Below are 27,104 nucleotides of genomic sequence, written 5' to 3' on the forward strand. Positions count from 1 at the left end.
TTAAAAAAGTTATCACACATATCTTTTCACAGTTTCCAGTCATGAATTGTACATTCACTCTCTTAAATTTTATTTGTAACAGTTATGAAATATTCTCTAACATGCCTCATCAATGTTAACCCAGGCTAAATGTTAGAGAGAAAGCCTCTTAGCCCTAACTTCGCCTGGTAAAATAAGACATTACTTTACTTTACATCTATATAACACGCGAGCCAGAGAACAGTTTAATATTCATTTACCTCGACTACGCTGAAATTTAGAAAGCTTAAGTTCATTTTACATTGCGCGCGGAGGGTCCTTGAGTGGCTATTGCATATCAGTGCTGCTGCTGCGGAGATGCTGACACAATATCCGTACAATCAACAGTAATATTTTTCATTTAATCATTCCTCCTTTCAATATGTTTTTCTGTTTTCTGTATCTATTATTGAACATTTTACATTGTTATATTACACTTATACACTGTTTCAGTTCCCCATTTAATTTGTACTAATTAACTTATGTTTATTATTTTTTATAAATTTGCTGACACAACACTTAACTTTAATTTGACCACAGCATTAACTTTATTTTCTTGTGATTATTAATATTTAATATAAGTTTACAATGTATCTATATTTAACATTAATTTCACCTAAGGGTGTTATTTTCAATAATGAACAAGCAAAACTTATTTGAGTGAAGTTTAAAAAAGCCAAAAAATATAATCTGTATATGAACTCCTCTTTGTACAAAGTCAATTTGATCTATGCAGTGAGTAATTAAGGAATTAATTATAATTCTTATAATTCCTTATGTGAATTTCAATGAAGAATAAACATGTTTGTATCCAGTGTATTTTCCCTTTTCTTTAAAGATTTTAAAATATAAAATAGTTTATAAGTTTACTTATCTGTTTATTTAGTATGGGTGAGATTAGATTACTTTGTCGAGGTAATACAGGGAGTACAATTATCTTATTTTCTAAACATACCTATCTATAATATATCAAATCTTATCTAACATTAGACATTGAAAAGTGATATTCTAAATCCTCAGTATTACGTAAAATGTTCTTCACAACTTTAAATAAAAACTATTTTCATTTCTTAAAACATTTGGTGATTGATTTAAAAACATTGGTGCTACAAAAAAAAAATTCTTTAAAGTATGTGACATTTTAATTTAGGAACTGAGAATCATTCGAACCCGTAACTTTCTTTTATATTCTACTAGCTGTTTCCCATGGCTTCGCACGCTTTTTGTAAGCTTTGCCCGTGTATGAGCACTTCTGGTTCAAACGAATCATATTTCCAACGCCGATGTAGAGTTTGCCTTGTTGCCACGATCAAGAAAATGTGTCAAAAGTGTATGTATATAGCCATTGTACACGTACATGTATTTTATTATAAAGTGGTGTAAGACTCAAACTTTATGTTCAACCAAAAATGTATTTTAAAGACAAATATAAATCAAAACTTAGCGCCTTTAAATAGTGTTTGACTATTTAATATAGCATATAATATTTAATATGTAACTGTCTCGTAATTGCAGTTTATAATGTGCAGGCGTTTCGGAAACTTTTCCTTTTTGCAGCGCCGCCTGGTGGCGAGTTACATTGATGGGCATAGCATATAAACTTCCTACGTGGAAAAATACAATATATACAAATTTTCATTATGAACGGTCAAATAGTTTCTGAATACAAACAAATATTCATTTTTATACATAAATTATATATATACATATATATATATATATATATATATATATATATATATATATATTAACGTTTTAGAACTTCTACATATTATTCTAAAATATTATTTTAGCACTTCAATATGTCTTATAAAAAGAATATGAAATTGTTGGAAAATATGAAATGAAGGATGATCAGGTGTAGGTTTTGAAATATTTTGAAACTTGCTCTGTATATGTATAAATTGGTAAAAACTATTCTGAGTTTCAAAGTCATAATATAAGACCCTCTTCAAGTCATTATAACATATTCCAATCCGCTATTGTATGTACTAAAGAAAAATATAGTGTTTTCAAAATAGTTTTGCTACACAAATTTTGTAAAAAAGATTCTTAACATTATTGACTTTTTTGTTATTCCTTTTTCAAGGGCAGTGATATGTACTTTATCCAAAATAACTCCTAGATACTTTATAGACATTTCTTTGGCAATGTCTTTAGAATTAACATTACGTTCCCCACCAGTACATAAACAAGTCATATCTTTATAAATAACTTTTCATTTTGAACAAACGCAAAACACGTATCTAGGGATTAAACAAATATGAAGGTAGGTGAAAAGTAAAATCAAAGCTCAATAGAATACCACTCATGAATGTAAAATACCACTTTAAACATTTTTTAAACCATTTAAAATTTTTTACTATTGAAAAATATGACTAATTAAATATAATATTTACTCAGTTATAGAGGTGAAAATATCTCGTGTAATAAATTAGTGTAAATAGATTTTGTGGACAGTTTAAAGAACTCTTGTATGAAATTTATGAGGTACTAATTCATAGTAAATTTCCTGTTGGAACTACAGTGTTTCAATATGTGCTATCTTTGATAAGGAATTAGTCACCACTTTATGTTTAAACCTGATGATTAAAACACTTGATTTCTCAGTGGGCCTGGGTGACCTTGACAAGCTCTACACTCAGTGGCCAACTCGATGTCTGTTACAGACACAATCAGGCAAAATCATCAGTAGTGTGAAGTTTATACCGAGAGTCCCAGAACAGTATTTATTACTTTCTATAAAATTGTATAATAAGACTATTCAAAATTTAAAATGTTTGCTGTGGACAACAATTTTATTAATGTTCACTAACTACAATTCACTTATTTACTTCCTATAAAGGATCTTGTATGTTTATGTCACACGCGTAAACATTAATTTGATATCTGCACAACTTAGAAAAGCGTACTGAATTGTGTGTTGGTTGTTTCTGTGTATAAACTGATCAAATAGTAGCATTTGGCATCAAGGTCGCTGTCAGTATTGCAATACTCGTATCAAAAGTACAACAAACTCTGGTTTAATTTTATAAGCCTCGGCTTCAAATTTTCAATCCAATATTATTTCTCACTACAACATATAAGATTGTAATCATGCACTAATTTAGTTAAGTAAATACATTGTATCGAATCACCAAACTCTCCATAAGTGGTCAGTTAATCTTTTTTCCTCATGTCTTGTAGATAAACTGTAAATGATTTACAAACCACAGTCTGTCCAATAGTATGATTAGGTTCTGTTAATCAAAACACCACCACAGAAAATATTCAGTTAATTTTGACTCAATAGCTGTTAAAGTAATCAAATAATAAACAGTATTGAAGAAAGTATCATTATTACTAGCCTTTTCCATGAAATAAATTTTAAAGAATTAATCAAAAACACCACCACAGAAAATATTCAGTTAATTTTGACTCAATAGCTGTTAAAGTAATCAAATAATAAACAGTATTGAAGAAAGTATCATTATTACTAGCCTTTTCCATGAAATAAATTTTAAAGAATTTGTTTAATGCAATAAATTAAACAGTAACACTGTAAATTACACAGAATTGATTAGGATTTTTTACAGTGCACAAGAGTTCAATGCACTTCAACGCATGGATCTGTATAATACTGCACCACAGTGTTCACTACAGTCAGTCTCAGACAACTATTATCTTAGAACATTACAGATAAGTGGACAGAGGAACATGAGGAGTAAGTTGTCTTATGACACTGTACTGTAGAGGGTTATTATCCAAAATGATTCACTTAACACGCCTTGATAATATTACTTCAATAAAACACAAATATATACAGGGTGAGTCAGAAATATGGTAAAATATTTTAAGACGTTATTGTAGAGCTAAAAATAAGAAAAAAAATGTTATATAAAGGTAGGTCCGGAAACGCTCCATTAGTGAGTAATGGCTGGTGAAAGATTTTTTTTTGTTTTCAGTTCACCTGGTGAAATTACTCATTCCTTATTATAAAACAGCAAAAGTTTGCTGTGTAGTGTAATACGTGAGGAGTCAATTTCATAACTTTTTTACACATTTAGTTAACTTTGCTTATTATGGTTGTTTTTATAATTAAATTATCTACAATCTGTATTAGGAAAAACAATTTGTTTATTGGTCATTTAACAATGTTATGGGACATCAAACATTTAAGACGGTATTTTTGTTATTAAATTTTTGGCAAATTTCATACTTTTTCTCAAAAAATGTTCACACTACATCCTCTAGAGTGGTTTTATTTGATTTTTCAGGTGATTTTCCTTATAAATCCACCTTGTTTGAGTTAAAAAGTAAGAACAAAACATTTCAGAATCACTTAATTTCACCAGGTGAACTGAAAACAAAGCAAAATCTTTCGCCAGCCATTACTCACTAATGGAGCGTTTCCGGACCTACCTTTATATAACATTTTTTTCTTATTTTTAGCTCTACAATCACGTTTTAAAATATTTTACCATATTTCTGACTCACCCTGTATAACTAACTAGTCCCAAAATGGCTACATCAGATCGATCAAATACAACAAGATGGTGGTACAGATGCTTTTAGCTAACTTTGTCTTCAGTGTCACAAACATTGTGGCAATAACAATGACATTCTTGTCAGCTGATGTGTTGTTATTTGAAACTTTGAGAATCGGGTTTCATATAACACAAGCACTCAAGAATTGCTTACACTGCATGTATTGTATGCAGCATTGAATAACCAATTGAAGTGTAGAATTACCAGATAGGCAATTTCCTTTATCCTGCTCATTCTTAAATGTATCATGTCATACGGAACTGAATACCTCTCTAGCACATATAACACAAGCACTCAAGAATTGCTTACACTGCACGTATTGTATGCAGCATTGAATAACCAATTGAAGTGTAGAATTACCAGATAGGCAATTTCCTTTATCCTGCTCATTCTTAAATGTATCATGTCATACGGAACTGAATACCTCTCTAGCACATATAACACAAGCACTCAAGAATTGCTTACACTGCACGTATTGTATGCAGCATTGAATAACCAATTGAAGTGTAGAATTACCAGATAGGCAATTTCCTTTATCCTGCTCATTCTTAAATGTATCATGTCATACGGAACTGAATACCTCTCTAGCACATAAAACACAAGTTTACAGCTCATGGATCACTCCCTCTCCTTAATATTTTACACATAACAAACACTGATAAACCATTAGTGTACTCCTCTGGCTAAATGACATGACCTTGTAAATGACGGTGCAAATCGCGTCACTAAGGTCAGGTTAGGATTCTGGACCTTCAGGTGTCAACAATATTAGCTCAGAGAGATTATATTTTGAAAATTTGAGTTTTCAAGCACTTACAGAGCTTGGGCAGTTCATTCTCTTCTCTCCCCCCACCCAGCCTATATATATATATATATATATATATATATATATATAGCTTCTCTGTATAATTTTAGATCGTTTGGCATACTAATATAAAGTTTTTTGTCAATATTTTTACACGGTTAGCCATTAACTACTTGGATACGAATAACGTCAATCTAAAATATGCCTTATGTATTTTAATCTTTTCTTAATTAAGATGATGTGATACATTTAATATCTGAGCATTGCACAAATGATAGTAAGAAACTAAACCAATCACATTGTTCAGCCAAAAAACATACAGGTTTCTATAGGTACTGTTTTTTCTATTTAGCTAATGGATGTAAATTGAACCAATTAAATACTGTACAAAAGAAAAAATTCAAAATGTATTAAAGGTTTAATTAAGGTTTAATACACGTAAAACATTAAGAAGTAACACAACATTTTAAAATGTAAACTCACTGATTGGAATTCTTCCTTGATTTTAGTGATAAAATCTTCTTGGAGCACCACCATGTTGGTTACACACTTATGTAAGCTGTGAGCCAAACTTCAATTATTCCCCTTTATATTTGTTATCTATGCTCAGTACAGATAGCCTATCTCACTCCCAGTCTATGAGATAAAAAGTCTTCAATCAAATATCACTCTCACTTGAAGTTCTACAATATCAGACCAGCTGAAGGCAGTGTGTAACAGTTTTGCAATTGAGGTAACACAACAGTTACAACATTAAAATGTGCATGTACATGTTTCTCATTCAAAAAGAATAACTCAATGAATAAATAAATAAAATAGATTAAATGCTATAATTGTTCATGAGTATCTCTATTACTGACCAAAAGGAACATAAATATTTCCTTGATTGATTTCTTGATTCCAAACTATACACAAACTAAAATAACCAAAAGCACTGGAGTTATTATAAAATATGACTCGTGTAAGGTAACAAACATTATTAGCATCTCATGTCTTACAAGTGAATACAAATACTTTTACTGTTCAAATAAAATTGAGTCACATATTGATTTGAAAACTGTTACTGTACAGGAATAGTATTTTTTTCATGTTCTATCGTTTAACCTTAACCAACAAAAGAGACACACTAAATAATTCATATCCCTTGTGATTTTGTTGTCAATATCTCTCTTTGGTGCTTTTAGAAATCTGAGACTACGATATACAAAAGGAAGCCATTTTTTCAAACTGCGATTTGAATTATTACTAATTTCAAATTTAGCACGAAGTAATGTAATCTACTACTAATTCAAGATTGAAATTGTTTAAATCAAACTTTTTTTGGTTATTCATTTTTAAATAAAAATGCATGCAGGATATGGGGTGTAAAAAGTAGTGTTAACACATAAAAACAGAAATTAAATTGCCCGACCACGATTTTAAATATTACGATTGTGCAGTACCCCTCCACGATCCTGGGTTTAGTCCCATATGTCCAATGTTAATTTCAAATATTCCTCCTAACGTATTTTGAAGCTTACTTATGTAATAAGGGAATCCAGTGATCAAAATTTTGATCTTAAAACTACGCAAATGTGAATATAATTAACTAAAAACGCACTCACAAAATTTGCATTTAATACATTTTCAGTGTTGTTTTTTTTTTTGGAAAAGTAATCACTGGATTCACAATACAGAGTTTTATTGAGTAAAATTATATAAACACCGTACGAATTTATTAAAAATAAGATCATTACGAATTTTTTTAAATTAACATATGGGACTAATGGGTACTGCGTCCTCTTAAAAACAATTCCAACAAAAATACCGGTTTCATGTTTGAGTATAAACCATCGGTGTAGTTGACTGTAAACCGTTTATATTACAATCGATTGTTCATTATTACCGATGGACAATACGGTCGATAATATAACTGCCTGTGCTACTCCCCAACACGCAAGACAACAGACTGATAATTCCATCGCAAACGTATGAATAGCTGAATGGAAACAGTGTCGAGTAAACGACGCCAAATCCGCTCTGATAACTGTTATTAAATAAACGGAGTTAAGTCAATGAGAATGTAGCGCGGGCCGCTCACACGATAAACACCAGCTGTGTAATTTGGTTTCTTCTCATTCATTAGTTTCCCATGAGTCCACTAACTGTTAACGCGTACTCGCACTCGCACCCGCGCTTTCTCCATCCTGTTCGCATTTGCCTTCGCGCCCACTCACTCATCCTTTGTCTCTCGTTGACAGAGTTCAGCTGACACAACCGCTTCCCGCATATCCGTCAACTACAACAACGTGTATAAGCTAATCTCCCCGATCTAATAGTTTTTACTAAATTGCCCACAACCGAATCATGTATCGTTGCGAATGCAAAGAACCGACCGCATTGTAAATTATGACGACTGATTTCCATAAAATATTCTAATCCTAATGAATGGTTAAAAGCCTTACAATGGTACCACGTAAATTCGATACAATTTAATCGTAACATTCAAGTGGTTATTATAAATGAAAATCCGTACTGTCGAGTGTAAAGTTAAAAAACTTATCATTTCTGGACTTATCGTTATTTTTAATTTGTGTATCGCTAACATTGAACGGTATACACTTCTAATTTGTGTATCGCTAACATTGAAATGTGTACACTCCTAATTTGTTGAGTAGATAGCGGATATTACTAACATTAAATGACTAATCTCGAACAAGTTATTCAGACGTCTAAATGTGCTGTTGATAAAACCAACCAAACCGCGTTGCTCATATTATAATATATCTGCCAGAAGTCCCACCTTTCAGTACTCCTTGATCGTCATGGGCCGATCTATCGACACAGCAATTTGTCTGAGTACCGACCGTCACGGGCCGATCTATCGACACGGCAATAGGTCTGAGTACCGACCGTCACGGGCCGATATATCGACACGGCAATAGGTCTGAGTACCGACCACCACGGGCCGATTTATCCACAGAGCAATAGGTCTGAGTACCGACGGTTACGGGCCGACATATCGACACGGCAATAGGTCTGAGTACCGACGGTTACGGGCCGACATATCGACGCGGCAATTAGGTCTCAGTACAGAACGTCACGGGCCGATATATCGACACGGCAATAGGTCTGAGTACCGACCGTCACCGGGCCGATCTATTCGGCTTTGTGAAAAGAAATTGTACAGGAATGAAAAATATTAGATATAAATGGAAAGTTGTTGAAAAAGAAGAACCAGTTGTTCTAAATATTACAACCATATTTTTATCCCAGTCTGATTTTATTCCCCTACGCATATCGTTTGTAAAACATCTCGTGTGCCGGTACTGGCCATCGTTCATAATGTAATGTAATGCATTGTAGAAACGGTTAATTATGGCTTTTACTTGTTACACAAGAGACATAAGTTGCCAAGTTGGTGTCGTCAAGACACTGGAAATAACAAGAGCAAGTTTTGCCTTACTTGTATTTTACTTTTCGTTCACTGAAATAATATACAAGTTCGATTTTAGAAGTTACAGCAGTAAGCATGATAACTTCCAATTTGTTTCAGAAACTATGCACCATCAAATTTAGTCATTTCCGCAAATTTGTCGGTATATTGTAAATTCAGTACTAAAAGATATTGTATCGTAATGTTGTCACGAGAACTGGTATATTTCTAAGAACCAATATAAATAAACAGAAGTATAAATAAATATGTTCTTGTTAACAGCATGTTAAGAAATGTGTACGTGTAACAGAATTAAGTTTTCTTTGGTAAAATTGAAAGCAAAATTCGTTGCAAATAAAATTAGGCCAGACCCGAGTTTTTTAGTGGAGCGAAACCGCTTCCGCCAATATCAGATAGTGCCAGGCGAAAGTAGATTCCTGGAAATCCGTGGCGGTATTCAGGGCCACTTTTACAAAATTGTGCGACAGCCAGAAGGATAAATTATTTACAAATCACGATTTCAACTACACTGTGCCCAAGCAGTGAAGGTGGCGGTTGGGCAACCCCACCACCCACTAGTAGGGGCCACAGGCTCGCCCATTATCCCAGTCGTCACTACACAAACTACTGTAGCTACGACTTTTATACTGGACATGTATTTCAATCTCCAGTCTTTAGTCTCGGATAATACAGATCGTCATAGAAAACTAGAAGTGTAGTTTGAGAATGGATGAAACTATATCGCCCCTCCCATTCCTTCAAACTAGAAGTTAGTGTTCCTATTCCTTCACACTAGAAGTTAGAGTAGGTTGAGAGTGGAGGAAACTCTATCGCCCCCCTCCCTATTCCCTCAAATTAGAAATTACTGTAGGTTGAGAATGGAGGAAGCTATATCGCGCTTCCCATTCCTTCAAACTAGAAGTTAGTGTTCCTATTCCTTCACACTAGAAGTTAGAGTAGGTTGGAGAGTGGAGGAAACTCTATCGCCCCCCTCCCTATTCCCTCAAATTAGAAATTATTGTAGGTTGAGAATGGAGGAAGCTATATCGCGCTTCCCATTCCTTCAAACTAGAAGTTAGTGTTCCTATTCCTTCACACTAGAAGTTAGTGTAGGTTGAGAGTGGAGGAAACTTTATCGCCCCCTCCCTATTCCCTCAAATTAGAAATTACTGTAGGTTGAGAATGGAGGAAGCTATATCGCGCTTCCCATTCCTTCAAACTAGAAGTTAGTGTTCCTATTCCTTCACACTAGAAGTTAGAGTAGGTTGAGAGTGGAGGAAACTCTATCGCCCCCCTCCCTATTCCCTCAAATTAGAAATTACTGTAGGTTGAGAATGGAGGAAGCTATATCGCGCTTCCCATTCCTTCAAACTAGAAGTTAGTGTTCCTTCACACTAGAAGTTAGTGTAGGTTGAGAGTGGAGGAAACTTTATCGCCCCCTCCCTATTCCCTCAAATTAGAAATTACTGTAGGTTGAGAATGGAGGAAGCTATATCGCCCTTCCCATCCCTTCAAACTAGAAGTTAGTGTTCCTATTCCTTCACACTAGAAGTTAGTGTAGGTTGAGAGTGGAGGAAACTCTATCGCCCCCCTATTCCTTCCATTATGTACCCTGACCTCTACTAATGCCACGGTGAAAGTCCTGAGTTCTTTAAGGCGTTTCCCACGACCAAGTACCTTTCAGGGATCTGATAAATAAAATGACTGGCTTTTTCCAAATGAAGCGAAAGAGTATACTTTAAAATCGGCCGTAAAATAGAATAACTCAAAATGGTTCAACTCTTACTTTGGATATTTCACTGAAATATTGAAATACGTACAAAACGAGTTCATTGTGAACTAATGAAGTTATCGTAATTGTACAGTCGGTGACTAATAGCGATGGAATGTTGTTTGTAGACTCACGCTTGCATTCCCGTGGTAACGAAACAGGCAGAGTAAATTGATCGATTCCCTGTTTTAATTTTTCTATTGATTCAAGTATGGAGGGATATAGAGGTAGAGAGCAGAAGTTACAATATCTCGGTACTTTATTTAGACAACAAAATACGCTAAAACAATAAACCGTACGACTCGGGTTTCTAGCTTTAGATGTTTATCCGTTTATCTGATTTAAATACAAACAAATCACGACTTGAAAGGTTGTAATTTGCGTAAATAACGCCTTAAAAAGAATTACTAACAGATTTAACAATAGTATAATATTTCAACAACAATATTGTGCTTAATATTGATGCCCGCCAGTACATCAACGACAACTTCGCTAATCACAAGAACACATTTCTACTTATTCAGGCTAATTTTTGTATCTTGTGACTTTAAAGACTGGCCGAAAATAATCGAAACATACATCCATAGCCCGCCAAAAGAAGTAGTCACTTCAAAAAATACTTCTCTACTGGTTTGGTGCAAATATTTGCGACGTTAATTTACGCGACATTCCTGTGCTTTTCGATACCTACTCAAGAGTAACATTGTTCATATTAGAGCTATTTTTTTTACACGTTAACGATTGACGCCATTATAAGTTCTCTAATAATAAGTAATATTCTACAAAATTCACCGTTACTGCCTTTAATCTAATTAAATATTAATTTTTTATATATACAGTAGACATGCTTCCTGGCCTTTAAAATCTTATCTCTTTGTATTTTTCAAGACATATGTTTTTATTTAAATCTAAATTGTTTTTATTATTAATTTACTTTTATTTCAGTTATGTGGGTCTGACGATGTGTTCTTTGAGCACGAAAGGCCTCACAAAATAAAAATCTTTCATTTATTGGAGTGTTTTGATTATATATTAAGCAATAAGTAATATGTTTAAAAAAAAAGGAATTCGGTTTCAGATGAAAATGTGCACAATTGCAGCCGTGTGCAATGAACTTCGGGTGTGTTTTAGTTGTAATCTGCTCTGGTTGAGCTGCGACGTTGGGCTTCCTACTCAACACAAGCACGAAACGTTCAGTAGGTGACGAGTAGGACTGTAGTCCGCCCGTCAATACCGGTGCTTTGTATTCAGGTCAAACAAAATCAAGAGGTTTGTTTACTTGGGTTCCGTACAGGCTACGGAGTCACAGTACCGACTGTACAGTGTACACCACCTGTAGCCGAGTCTGTACACGGAGTAACACCCATTAGTCGAACAATGCGTCATATATAAATCTTTTAACAAGAATAATGGCGATGTCCACTGATATCAACGTCAATCATACCACGTGTCCATCCACGATCAGAATTTTCATCCGTCACGATTGATGGACACCGCATGTTCAGTGACCTTGAAATGGATAAGAAACGCGTAGGTTACGTGTAGGAAGAAAACACTTTGGACCAAAAGAATATAATGATCTGCCCTATGCAATAAAAAACCCTCAGTCACTTCGAATTTAAGAAAGGTGTTGCCGGAATGTTTAAGTGATAAACGTTGCTCGTATTTTTAGTTTTGCGTGATCTATGTACAATGAATTTTGTATACTTTCACAGGAGTTGTCACGAAAAGCAGAGTTTGTACATTGGTGAACGCTCGACCAATAAAGACATTTTTATTTATTTTTTCAAAACATGAGCACTGTTTTTTAATTTAAAAAGTTGTTCGCGTATGCCGATTGCAAAAAAGTAATTCCTTTTTGTTAATATCAATCTTAATATTAAAAATCCATTGTTTGTTTTTATTAAACCGAGAACCCCGGTGTAAAAGCAGAGGCAAGTAAATAGACGGCAATACCCTCAAAGTAGTTCTTTAGTCTAATACTCCACGACCTACACGGCCAATGATAGATAACCAGGGGCGTACACAGAATTTCATTTCGGGGGGTATTAACAGTACATACTGTACCTGCATAACCGTAATTGCGTGTTTAATAAACACCGTTAGTCATCATTATTACCAAAAATACGTGCACTCAGAAACTAAAACTATAAACACATTGTGGTTTTAATTCAAAATTTCTCTGAGACGACCTGCTGATCCCTCATATTGCCGTCTCTGATCCTAATGTAAGTTTTTCAAACAATTAGAGAGCCTGACTGATATATACGTGCAGTGCATGTTCTGTTAGGCAACACGTCTGAGGCAGTCGCCAGAACTTTATTACGACATAAAAGATGTCTGAAACACCGGTCATCGGCACCTTGTTTCAATATCAACATCGGTTTAATAGCGATAAAACCGAAGTGGAGTATGAGTTGTGCGCCAGTCAAAACAATCCGTCGAGCGGTGGCGACTCGTGCCCCAGACCAACGTCAGACATGAGCGCAGAGTCAAGTGCCGGAACTGTAACGACAGCGGTTTACGAGGTATTGGCTCTAACACAAACAGGTAGTTACAAAGTTTTAGTTCGATTTTATTGGCAATGAAGTGCAATTGGCTGTGCAAAGCGGTGCTGGGTCCGACCGCGGGGTTCTCTGCGAACGACACACGTCATTTCTCTCCCCCCCCCCCACCAGACGACCACCCACAATAAACAACCTCCCTGAGTCATGGGGGACTGAGCCACCGATGAGTCACGCGCAATACCTGGATGCAAGAAAACAAATCTCCGCGGACTGTAAACAATTCCAAGTGGCCAAAATTAATATAAACAGTTGTGATGACATCGACCGAATCTCGCCACGGCTAAATGACTAAGAGAGTGCATTTCTTCGCGAGTAAACTACAAGTTTAACTGATCACTTTGTACAGATTCAGAATTACGCATCCCCGTGCGAGCTGGGTGGTTACAACAGCACAATAACAATAGTCGTCAGTGCCTGACTGCACAGTCGCCTCTTGCAGTTGAACTATTTTAAACTTATTTTGTAAATTATTTATCTTGTCATTGTCATGTCTGTCATTTTACATTTTGCAAATTACGGTATTTATTTTAGACCTTCAACACGCCATTAATGTATAGGGCGAGAGAGATATAAGAACCAATCCGTTAGGTTATTGGTTCTATCGCATTTGGCTATGTCACTATCACAAGTAGTGTCGGATTCACCGTTTACTAACGATCATAATGCATGAGAGAACTTGTCTCGCATTCAATTAAACGACCATTGTATAAATCAAATGTAGTTGTAATTCAAATCGATAATCGAATTACAAATCGAATACATCACCATGATTTATAGCGGAAATCGTTTATATAAAGGCCAAGTGGAAAATGCAGCGAATAAACTATTCGATTGTATTAAATACAACGCGTATTATCGCAGTGAGTCATCCAGTGGTCTATATTTAGAAGCGATGATCCTTGGAAAGCCTACGATCGTACCAATTCGACCGCGATTTGAGACTGTTGTGAATTAACAGATTAGATGAAATTAATAAGATTTGCATGAACAATAAAGCAATGTACAATGTCCTATTAAGGTTTGCAGAATTTCTAAAAAATTAGCAATATTATCAAAATTTAATTATGAATATTAGACTCTACTGTTGTTTTATCACTTGTAATCACTTAGTTCTCAATTGTGTTATGGTCTGCAAAATTCCCAACAAAATCAGCAATATTATCAAAATGTAATTATGAATATGTTGTTTGTGGTTTGCCTCTAACTGTTGTTTTATCACTTGCAATCACTTAGTTCTCAATAGTGTTCTGGTTTGCAGAATTCCCAACAAAATCAGCAATATTATCAAAATGTAATTATGAATATGTTGTTTGTGGTTTGCCTCTAACTGTTGTTTTATCACTTGCAATCACTTAGTTCTCAATAGTGTTCTGGTTTGCAGAATTCCCAACAAAATCAGCAATATTATCAAAAATTACTTATGTAAATTAGCCTCCAATTGTTGTTTTATCATGTGCAGTCACTTAGTTAGTTCTCAATAGTGTTATGGTCTGCAGTGCCATTAACGATGAAACGGACAATAACGTGTGACTGCGATTGACGGTGGAAGTGACGAGCAGCAAACGTCGTAATATGCGGTCAGAGCCAAGGTGAGGACACGAAAGGTAGGCCACGCAGGTTGACGTAGGCTACGTGATGTGGGTGTGTTGCGGCTGCCGTGGACACATCAACGCGTAGGAATGCCGCGGCCTGGCGTGCCGCCTGAGTCACCGATATGCTAATCACTTACACTGCTTATCACGTCCACAAGAGTGTAAACCTAGCCGCCTCACCGACCGCGGTGCCACTGGCTCCTAGACCGTCACCGCACTCCCCGTCCGAGCACTACTACGGTACTGTAACAGTACACCCGGTACCAGACGAGGTCGGGTCGCTTACCCGGCCCGATAAAAGGGATTCAATTCGACCTTTGGACCGAGACAACTCGAAAGAAATGATTTTGGGTTAATTTATCGATGAAGTGAGACTCCGATCAGAGAACCAGTTGTAGCCCCCGCTTTTGTCAGTCTGCACCCAGCGTTGTTAGCCACAAGTAAAGGCTTTCGTAAAACTTGGTATGGAATTCCTTCCCTTCAGGAATCGATCATAGTTGTGATTTAGATTTTGAAGTGGTTGGAGTAAAAATCAACCTAAATCCCGAAAACAAAATTATCATAATTGGTTTATATCGCTCTCCAAATGGATGCAGCAACACCTTTTTTGAAAAATTTGAAATTCTTTCTAAATTCTCTCAGTTTAAAGTCGTCCAAGTTTTATTATAACTGGCGATTTTCAATATCGACGTTTTGGACCACACTAACCCCTTAACCCAGCGGCTACGTGATATTCTTAATTCTTTTGCTATAATCTGGTCAGTATAAACACGCCAACACGAGTGACCACCACATCGAGCACAGCCATCGACAACGTCATCACAAACATTCCAAACGCCACAATCTCTGTACTGGAATGTAGCCAATATCTGACCACTATGCTCAGGAGACCATAATTAATAATTTCAGGCCCAAAATTATAACTCATTCAGCCAAAATGAAAAGGGACTTGAGTTCGGTAAACATCGCCCTTATGAAATTCATTTTTAAAAAATGAGTCATGGACGTTTTTAGATCAAATTGAAAATGTCGATAAAGCTTTTCCGCGTTCCACGAACGTTTTGTTTTTCTTTTGAACATAGCTTGCCCGTTTTAAACACTTTAGAGAGCGAAAAAAGACAAAATCTAATTCGTGGATGACTCAAGATATTTTGAAATTACGTGAACGTTTGAAATTTTACAATTCCATCTACGTGCAAACAAAAAAAACGAACAATTCAAAGCTTTTTATAGAAATTTCAAGACCAATTATCGAAAAGCAATAAAAAACAGCAAAAGCACGTGAAATCGAAAAGAAGCTATCAAATTCTGAAAATTTTTCCAAAAACTGCTTGGAGCATCATAAAAAATTTAAACGACACAGCCCAATGAATCAAAACAATATAAAATTCCAAAACTCTTAATACAGAATGAATTAATTACAGATCCATTAAAAGTAGCAGGTGAATTCAACGCTTTTTTTTCGTCGGTTGCATTATCCGATCCATCTTTCAAATGCTCCAACCAAGTGTCATTCGTGGGACCGGTCTCTTCCATGGCACTGTCTCCAGTGAGTGAGGAGAGGTGTCTCGTCTGATACAGAGATGCAAACCAAAACATTCATGTGACATTAACGGCATGTCTATGTGGCTGCTCAAACGCTGCTTTAAGCACATTTTGACTCCACTGAAAAATTTGATCAACATGTCTTTCGCTCAAGGCATTTTTCCTTCCACCCTGAAAACAGCGAAAGTCACGCCAATTTTTCAAAAAAGACGATCCTTGCCTTGCAAGCAAACTATCGTCCTATTTCAATCCTTCCAGTCATAAGCAAAATTTTTGAAAAGCTTTTTCTGTCGAGATTAGAGGGGTTCTTTGAGCGTTTTGATGTTCTTTGTTCTCATCAATTCGGCTTCAGAAAAAACAAATCCACTATCGATGCCGTCACAAATTTAATCGAAACCGTTGTCGTCGATGGACTGGAGAGACGGGAACATGTGCTAAGCATATTCCTTGATCTTTTCCAAAGCATTCGACTGTGTACATCATGAGACATTGTTGTGCCAGTTGAAGACATGTGGTGTTCGAGGTCTGCCGCACGAATGGCTTTCGTCTTATCTCAGAGATAGGAGCCAGTGTGTGCAGATTGCGAATTTCCCTGTCAAAGAGGTAAAAAATGGCCTATGGTGTCCCGCAAGGATCTGTCCTTGGACCAGTACTATTTCTTGTGTACGTCAACGGGTTGAATTCGTCGCTCCTAACAGGTAAAAATGGTTCAATACGCTGACGATACAACGCTCTGTTTCAAAGCTAAAACAAAAAGAACCAATTTAGAAATCAATACTTTTTTAGAACTGAATTCATGTATTCAGTATTTTCTCAACATTGAATCTGAGAGCGAACAGTTCCAAATCAAATGTGTTAAATTTTTGCCTTCGACAATATGAGCCCGAGGATTGCGTTGCTGTGATGGTGGATGATGTCCTCCTAGAGGAAAATGATTCTACCAAGTTCCTAGGGATGTGCCTTGATCGAGCCTGACATGGGACGATCACATAGAAAAGCATCTGTTCAAAGGTTTCTTCGGGCATTTATGCTTTACGAAATCTCTCCAAGTTTTGCTCCTTGGACTTACTAAGAACGGCCTATTTTTGGCCTTGTATATCCTCATATAACATACGGGCTGAGACTGTGGGGCAGCTGTTCTAAATACAAATTTGAAAGAGTATTTAGAATTCAAAAGAAAGCGGTCCGACTAATTTCAAAATTGAAATTCAGAGATTCATGTAAAAATTCCTTTAGGGAGCTTGAATTACTGACTTTGCCCTGTCTCTATATCCTTGAGGTTTGCTCTGTACTGCCGATTCAAGTGTGAGTTGGTCCAAGGCAGGGACGTTCACCAATACGGGACTAGAGGCCGGGACAATTTCCGTATTCAACAGCACAGAAACTGCCATGTTCGAACGTCTACCATCCGAGGTTGGCGTAAGGTTCATAAATAAGCTCCCTGATGAGATAAAAATTTAAATGATCCTAAAAAATTCAAAGCTCGATTTGAGAAACCTATTGGTGTCGAGGGTGTTCTACTCTGTTGAAGAGTTTATGATGAGAGCCGCTGGGGATTAAATTTGAAGTTAATTGAAATAAATTGGCTAGTCCTTTAGTTCTGTTCTAAATTGTAATCAGCATACCTGAAAAGTTTTTAATGACTGATTGACTTGCATTTAAATTGATTTATTTTAATTAGTTTAATTCATTTTAATACATGTATATTGACGATTGTATACAATTTGCTTAAATTGTGAACACAATAAAGATTTATTATTATTATTATTGTTTATGTACACCAAGTAAAGTCCAAAGGCCAATCTAAAAATAAGAAATTTCCATTATACTAACTGATACTAGGATTTTCCCTTTAGCATTCATCTCTGCCAAACAACCCCTTTATAATAATGTATATCTTGAGCTATGCTTTTGTTAAATTTTTTCCGAACTCCTTGTGGACCATCCTTCTTTTGGATCTGAAGAGTCACTAAACTACCTTAAGTCTAATATTGGTAACTATGCTTTAAGGAGTCATCTTCACTTTCATAACACAAGAAGTTGCCATTTACTAAATAAAGATTTTGAGATACTTAGTAAAACAGTCACACTTTTTAATAAATTAAAGCTTAGTACTCATTTCGCTGAAAAAGTTTTAATAGATTATTGTTCGATTGGTTAGTAAAATATCCTTTTCATACTATAAATGAGTACCCGATGTGCAAAGACACTGAAATATATTTTAATTCGTTAATGTTCGTTTAGTTATTATATATTGTTACCAATTTTAAAATGTTATATTATATTATTCTTTGCCTTACTATTATTTTGAAAAAGTCTTAACTCAGATCTTACAAATTGTTAATTTGCTATGTTATGATACCACTGGATTAGCCACTAAACGAATTAATTGTAGTTTCCTTTTGCTCACTGATTGTATTGTGACTATCGCGTATGTACTGTACGTGACCATGTTGATTGCCAATCATGGTCTACAAACTAAAAATGATTCTGGTCGCCATAGTGAGGGAAAGGTCCCAGAAGTTCTTTTCACAGAATTAACTGGACTCGTTCAACAAATATTTCTACGCGTTCCTTGTCCGAGAACAACACAAGGCCATGCGGTAATACGTACATAGCTTCCATAGTGCATAAAACTCAAATAGTACAATATATTCGTTTTAGGACTAAAACATTTCTAGTGATATAAGACGCGGCTAAGAACTCGACCCTGACCTTAAACAATATATACGGATTACAAATAATTAATTTAATTTAATGACAGTTTATGCCAGATATTTTACTACTAGAGACCATTTGACAATTCGATATGCAGTTATTGTAGAAGAAAACGATCTTAATACGTTCCACACTTTGTGATATCAGTCATCACTTGCCTTACTAAAATACAGTAGAGTATTTTTAACGTAGTGACAGATGGTAACAGTTCTTCAACGTCGAAATCGGATGACGTGAGCGTATGTCTAAAACTTCGCGGAACCAAGAGGGAAGCTGCGTTGCGGTTTCAGCCTCCAAGGATGCCGAGCGACACAGGATATGAAACAGGAGATAACGTATCAGCGGAAACTCTCGGTGCTTTTCTGAGACTGTTCGGTGTTATTAAAGGGCGGTATTCCAGCACGGCACCGGCGTAGCTGACACACGCCGCCAGGTTGAATTCAGTGAAGTTGATGTCACGGTTCAACGTCCGCCTGCCGTCGTCGGCATTCCTCCAAGGTCCAACACACGACAGCGTTGTGGCGCGGCGGGTCAGTAACTCTCGTACATCAAGTGGACACCTAGCCTGTACGGGGCCCGCCCTCGTCACTCGACGCGGCGGGTCAGTAACTCTCGTACATCAAGTGGACACCTAGCCCGTACGGGGCCCGCCCTTGCGTCACACGGCGCGGCGGGTCAGTAACTCTCGTACATCAAGTGGACACCTAGCCCGTACGGGGCCCGCCCTCCGTCACTCGACGCGGCGGGTCAGTAACTCTCGTACATCAAGTGGACACCTAGCCCGTACGGGGCCCGCCCTTGCGTCACACGGCGCGGCGGGTCAGTAACTCTCGTACATCAAGTGGACACCTAGCCCGTACGGGGCCCGCCCTTGCGTCACACGGCGCGGCGGGTCAGTAACTCTCGTACATCAAGTGGACACCTAGCCCGTACGGGGCCCGCCCTTGCGTCACACGGCGCGGCGGGTCAGTAACTCTCGTACATCAAGTGGACACCTAGCCCGTACGGGGCCCGCCCTTGCGTCACACGGCGCGGCGGGTCAGTAACTCTCGTACATCAAGTGGACACCTAGCCCTTATGGACCGGAACGGGTTTGTCGGAATCGATGATAAGACGCTGATGACCTTGGAGTAATCCAAGAAAACACGACGCTGACTGATGATACATTTTCAGCGTTCCAGGTGGATACGTGCAATACAATACACTCATGAGACTTTGCAGACGAGCACGTGAGCCTCGTGGATTAGTCCGAGCGAACTCGCCAACCTGTCTATATTATGATCACGAAGAGGATCACGAAACCCCATATTGGCGGGTTTAATTTAATTTATAAGACAAATGAATAGTTAAGGCACTTTCCTGACCAAACTTTGAAAACGCTGATTTGGCGTAGATTGAATGTAGGAAAGGTAACGTCCTATATGAGATGAGCAAGGCTATATTTATGTGAACGAACATATCACCAAGGTTTCACAAAATAATCTATACAGTCCGTATTAATCATGTAAAAATGTGCACAACTTCGCCTACTTCTAAAACCCATTTTGAAATGAACAAAAATTAATTTTATTGTTGACGATTACAATATTATCAGATGTTGATAAACTAATTTGGTACGACTGATCTGCAGCACACGGTAGGAGGATGGCTTGTGGCAGGTGTGCTTGACGTATACTGTGCGTATGTGGAAACACAATTGTAAAAACCTTCAACCAGTTTAAGTAACTGTCTTAGTCAATCTAGAGTCAGGCAAAAAACGATGAGTCAGGCCAGGACGACAATGTAAACCGACAAAAACGATTACGCGAGAAGTATGAGTCAGGTGATATTTCACTGTGATTCAATTTGTAATAAACATTTACTGGGGTCCTGTCAATAGAACTTACTAGTAGCTAGGGTACTTGCGATGATTCATTTCATTGAATATCAGTTTACACGATGTACACATTTTAAAATATTGAAGTTCTTCTACAAATAAAAATTCCTACAAAAAAGATAATTGAACAATTGTTTTTGTTAACGCGGGTTCTAAAGTACTATAACTCACCGTATTTCAAAGTCACAATTCTATAATTAAAGACACAGTCACTTTCAGCTGGGTCAAACTTGACTGTTTGAACATATTTTAAGAACATCGATTTCTACGTTTATATTTACATCCCTTTTCTGATATAGAAAATAATATATACGGTTCAAATAAAAGGTACAAATGTAAGAAAGAAGTGTAAAAAATATTTTTTATCGTCACACGAGAAATTGTCGATAGCTAAAATAGTAATTGAAATATTGAATTCAGACCACAGAAACCAAACTTAAAGATAAGGATACCAGATTATTACAGTACAAGTGTAGCAGATGACATGTTTTTATTTATTAAAAAATATTTCATAGTAACATTTTACAAGACATTATTCCATGAAATGGTTACTCAATATATGCAGTATACATGACTAGTGTTTCGTGGAATAATCCCATTTTTCTTTCCATTTGCATGATTCAGGGAAGTTATCCTTACGCGTTTGTTTTCAACATTTTTATGGGCAATTCAGAAAAAAATCTCAAAAACTTTGTTGTATCCCATCATTTATATATTGAAAAGTGTATAATTTTACAGAAAATAAAAACTAAAAAGCGTATGAATTACATTCGAAATAAGACATCCCCTATGACGCTACTATAAAAAGTGAGGCCGTAAAACTGTGTAAATGGCGATGGTCTTCCGTGGTGGGGGGGGGGGGGGGGGGGAGAACTTAAATTCGTTTTACTACTAGGCTGTGACTTTACAGCCAACACCGTGACTTTACCAACAAAACCCGATCGCTCTCCTGGCACGGGTGGTCTTGGGCGGCAGCCACGATCGCGCATGCGCGCACCACCGATCACAGATCGTGCAGAGATCACCTCTTGCAAGTTTCAACTAGTATTTACTTTCCCAACCGTGGAACACATATATCGTGTTGTAAATAAGATAATAATATGTTTTACTGCAACAAATGTCTGAAAATAAAGTGAAAACGCCACACACCTTATAATTATGCTATTTTTTCCATCTATTCAACTATGTGAGTGTAGTCTTTTATGGAACTACGTGAAACTGCCCTATGTGGGGCGATGCTGCGATTCAGTTATCCAGTGCCTGGGAGACTAATAATAAAAAGTCATATGGGGAAAGTATATTAAATTGTTTTCCCCTGTATATTTAAGTCTTTTAGTAATAAAATTGATTAGTAAAAAAAATTATTTATAAAAAGTGTTAAATTTATCATTCTAAGACCACTTCTTATATTATCTGTACATAAACCACTTGATTACGCAGTTTATATGATTTTTAACAGTTCAAAATGTCTTAATTATAACTCGGTTAACATTTTGTAATTGTTTTATTATTATCCTGATTCATTATTGACACAATTCCATGTATACATCATGAGTGAAATGTGTGGTACACTTCCTGCAAGCTTACTGCAGTCATTGTAATGTTTCTTCTATTCACAGTGACTGATAACACAGTGATTCACGGACGGAAATAACTGTTCTTTGATCAGGATGATCAATGGCAAAATGTACAGCCAGAAAAATCCTGTTTCCTTTCACAACAATTCCATTGTTAAAAACAAACTTGGAACAAATAATAAGATTTAGTACTCCCTATTTTTATTCTCACATCTTTTTGTGTGCAAAAAGTATGAAATTAAATCCATAAAACGTTCTAGCTTAGATTTAAAAAAATAATAGACACTAGTACGTTGTTCAAAATTTCTTACAAATAAAAAATGTCAAGTCATATGGAATTTCATCACCTTAATTCGATAAAATAATTATATAAAAACGTTTTCAGATCTCGCATAGCAAAAATAACTAAATTCCAAATCAATCTTAGACATCTAATGTATAAAATACACAAGCAAAGTTCAACTTTTTAACAAATCTGTCTCAAAAATTGACGATATTCGGATTTTACACTGATTTTATTGAATACAAAACATTAAAAAAACACTACAGAAGTCTGATCGTAAGTAATCAATAATCTTAATTACTACTGTAGCTACTCTACGTTTCTTAATAACCATTACCTCGCAAACCTCACGAGTTTTCACTAGATTCACTAGAACTCAATACATTTTTACAAAATATCAACTTTGTATACTATACATAAAAAACAAACAAAGTACTAAAACTAAGAGACCTACACTGGAATCGTCACAACACGTATATGACATTACCCGAGGCTTTATTAAAAAAAGTTCATATCAGCAGCCATCAAAGCAAGATTAAATCAGCTGTCCTACCATGGTTTCTAAGTGAAACAAATTATTCATGACAGAAATGCATGCGTGTGGCTTCACTGTTACAGTCCAACTTTTACACAGGTCAGCTAGTCCACATTATATCCTAACCCTCTACTTTGAAATCAATAATCTATTGTCATACCGTAAAACAAGAAAAATAAAATTATGCTAGTAAAATATTTGTTCGAATTTAATTGCTGTGTTTCACCTGTTTACATTACAATCATCAACCTAATTTAAAAAATTATGATCTCCGATTTCATTTTCTCACAGAGTGCTCTAAAATAATTCTACAAAATAGTAAAAATCAAGGTAAAATGTGTACACGGTATTTCACAATTATGTATGTAATTATAATCCCTAACCTCAATATTATACAGCCATCCTTTACTATTACATAATTAAAAATTCATATATAATTTTCAGATTATAATTGAGGTAATTGAATGAATTTTAAAAGTCTCATAGTAGTAAACTTATGGTTGATTATATAAAAACCCTTGCAATACATCTCTAAAAGTTGTTCACCCAGCCACGTTATCATCATGAGAATTCTCATACTCGTGTAGGAGTGACACGGAATAGAAAAGTAACATTACATATACATAAAGCCTTCAACTAATTCCATGCCTGTTTCGGTGGGGTTAAACGTGTATCAATTAAATGAGACTCATCAAAGACTTAATACAAAAAGTATGCAAATGTTTCATTCATCTTAATTATTGAAATAAAGTGTTTTTATGCACCCAGAATGTGAGCCTTCTGTTGTGTACAAAGTTCTAAACTACTTTGTTAACGAATGTTGTAAGCTTGAAGTGAAATATAATAAGTTGTCAACAGTAGATTATCCGCAGCCTTCAAGTCCATCACAACTGTTGTTTTCACAAACCTGTTGGCTTTATCATGAAAGTGACTGCCAGTTGAGGCATTACTTATACACTGTAAAACTAGGATATCACTACTTTCACTTGTACATTGCGTAGCCGAAACTACTTAAACAGTACAAGATATTTTAATAAAAAGATAATCATAAGAAGGTCGGATTAACTAAACAACTTTCAAGGCAAATAGACAAGATTTAAGCGTCTGACCTTCAAACTTATTGCAATTCTAATGCTTTTACTAAGTTATGTAACTGAATAAAAATTTATTTATAACTTTTTTTAAACAATCGGTAACCTTTAAAGAAGCTTGTTTGTAAGAAATTATTAAGAATTGTAATAATATACTTGAATTTTTTAATTATCAAATAAATAATTACATCTCTCACAAAATACTTATGAGGATTGTAAAACAAAACATGTTGGAGCTTGAATGATTAATTAACAGGGTTGCTACAGGAGTCCAATAATGAAATTCCCTGACTTTTCCCTGATTTCCAGACCAAATTTTTCATTTTTCCCTAACTTTTTTTGACGCAATCCCCAGGGTTTTTGGCAATTAATGGGTGGAAAAAAGCGGTGTTGAGGCTAACAGGGTGGCAAATATAAAAAAGCAAAAAATAAAGTGCATTGTCTGCAGGCTTGGACTCAGCACGGCGGCAGTAAGTTTATTTGTGTAAAGGGATTTTATATTTTTCCCTGACCAACGTCGAAATTCCCTGACTTGAGACCGGATTCCCTGACTTTTCCCTGATTTCCAGTCCTGTTTTTTTTCCCCTGACTTTTCCCTGACTTCCCTGACCTGTAGCATCCCTGATTAATATTTTTACTTTCATAATTTTATGTTATTCACTCTCAGGAAGAAATGTCATAGTCGTATACGTTTATTGGAAATCAGGAAAACGCAAAAAGTTTCTAACCACAACTGACAATAGGTACTGACGGATAAAGGGAAGAAGGAGCTATTTCCTTGAAACAGCGTGACTCATCCGTCTGCATCATCTGACTGACTTGTGTGCAGATTCTGTTTACATGTAAATCAACATTTGTCTCATAATTTTCACTCATCTGATATTGTCTATTTTAGATATATACTGTGTTTCAAACTTCATTGGATGTTATAGAAAACAACTAATTTTTAAATCTAGAATAAAATGCATTTATAACAGACAATTTTGTCCTTTATGATATTCTCAACTGTTGTCAGTGTTAATATTTAAATCACTAGATGTGAAAAATATTTAACGTAAAAGCCAGGTATGAAAAATACTATCAAATATTTATAAATTTATGAGATCCGAAGTGCATAACAAACAGAAACAAAACCGTTACAGTAGCAAATTTCCAAGATTATGTACTGAAGTATATCTTTGAAAAGAAATGTAGTTCTCCCATGTAGTTGATAACGTTTTTATTGTAATCTAAAATGAAATGCCATTATTACTTGAAACTATTAAATACGGGAAATTAATGTTTACGTCTTTTTTATTTATATTAAGGCTAAGTTAATACAAAAATATTTAATTCATATTCTTCGTAAAGGGATAATGTAATGCAATCATTCCTTTCAACCCATTTATCTTAACATGTAAATAAGACGAACATTTTTTTTAATTACCACAAAACTCTATTTTGTAATATGTAGTTAATTTGTTTAAGACAGCTCCAACATTTTTTTCGAACATAAGAATTAAGTATTTGAAGTACTCCTCAATTACGCAGCTTACCGGGAAAACAAGCGGGGGAACAAGTTTGGTAATGTCGCTCCGTTTTCGTTTGCTACTTCAAGATAACACACCGAACAGACTCCTCCCTCAACTGCACTTTATAGTGGCCCCTACTGTAGTAGACCTAACTAACTTATTAACTTAATCCAAGACAATTGGAATCCATAACATTTTCAGACAATTTCATTATAAATTTGTATAAAGTAATTACTAGTCAAATAATCAAGACGTTAAAGATACTTTTCCGTAAAATAGCCAATATCGTAGGTACTGAATGTTACTTTCTATGAAATTAAACCTTAAAGTGCCTAGTTTTTAACGGTGCTGTTATTGCCGGGTTTATTTCCCACACTCAGACCTGCTCCACCGTCAGTGCACATGTAGCGTGTTTCTCGCCCACCATAATCAACTTCAGCGATATCTTCATTCACCAACCTGCTGTCGGAATCTCCTGATTCATCACGTTAGCGTCAGGTCATGGTTGATAAATTGAGTCTGCATCCCGATCGCTATCATTCTCAGTAAAGTTGCAACGCTGAATGAATAATTCACAACACATGCGGACAAAACCTAAATTGATAAACGTCCTTATCTTTATTACAACTAATTCTTGTCATACTGATTGATACACAATCAAATCAGAAAATTAAAAACATGCAGAAGCACCTTAAAACTCCAATGGAAAACTAGAAAACAATAACATTTTGTTTCTCAAGTACAGGTAAAACTTCATTATGTGCTTTCGTGATAGTTCCTTAGTTCACTCTCAGAATGTAGTACCAATAAAATATAGATTTCTTTTACAGCAGTCAGGTGTCGTGTAGCAAAGCAGTTGTTTGGAACCTGTTAACATGAGCATGAACACAAAAGTGGGATTGCCCGTGTTGACTTGGAAGTGCCAGTCAAGGGATTAAGAGAATTACAAAGTAACCTAATGGCCAACAGATAATTCTGAAAAATTATTTCATTAGTTTCTATTTCTTTCATATGTTAGTATGTCGATCAGGCAGTCCTTAGAATTAAGAACTTGGCGTCAAGTCATGGTTGATAAATTGAGTTTACATCCCAATCGCTATCATTCTCAGAAAATTTACAAAGCTGAATGCTAAACTCACAACACACGCGGACAAAACCTAAATTAATAAAACCTCCTTATCTTTATTACAATTGAGGTCCTCAATCCCTCTTTGTCGGATAAGAAGCAGTGCATGGACAATGAACATCTGACTAACAACTAAGCAACGTTATG

General features: G+C 35.7%; 1 protein-coding gene across 1 annotated transcript in view; it reads right to left on the minus strand.

The window, feature by feature from the left end:
* LOC124368817 (plastin-2) overlaps nt 1-27,104 on the minus strand; it is a 65,784-nt gene that overhangs the window by 37,738 nt on the left and 942 nt on the right. The window lies entirely within an intron of this gene.

The sequence above is a fragment of the Homalodisca vitripennis genome, chromosome X (genome assembly GCF_021130785.1).
Source record: "Homalodisca vitripennis isolate AUS2020 chromosome X, UT_GWSS_2.1, whole genome shotgun sequence".
Lineage (NCBI taxonomy): Eukaryota > Metazoa > Arthropoda > Insecta > Hemiptera > Cicadellidae > Homalodisca > Homalodisca vitripennis.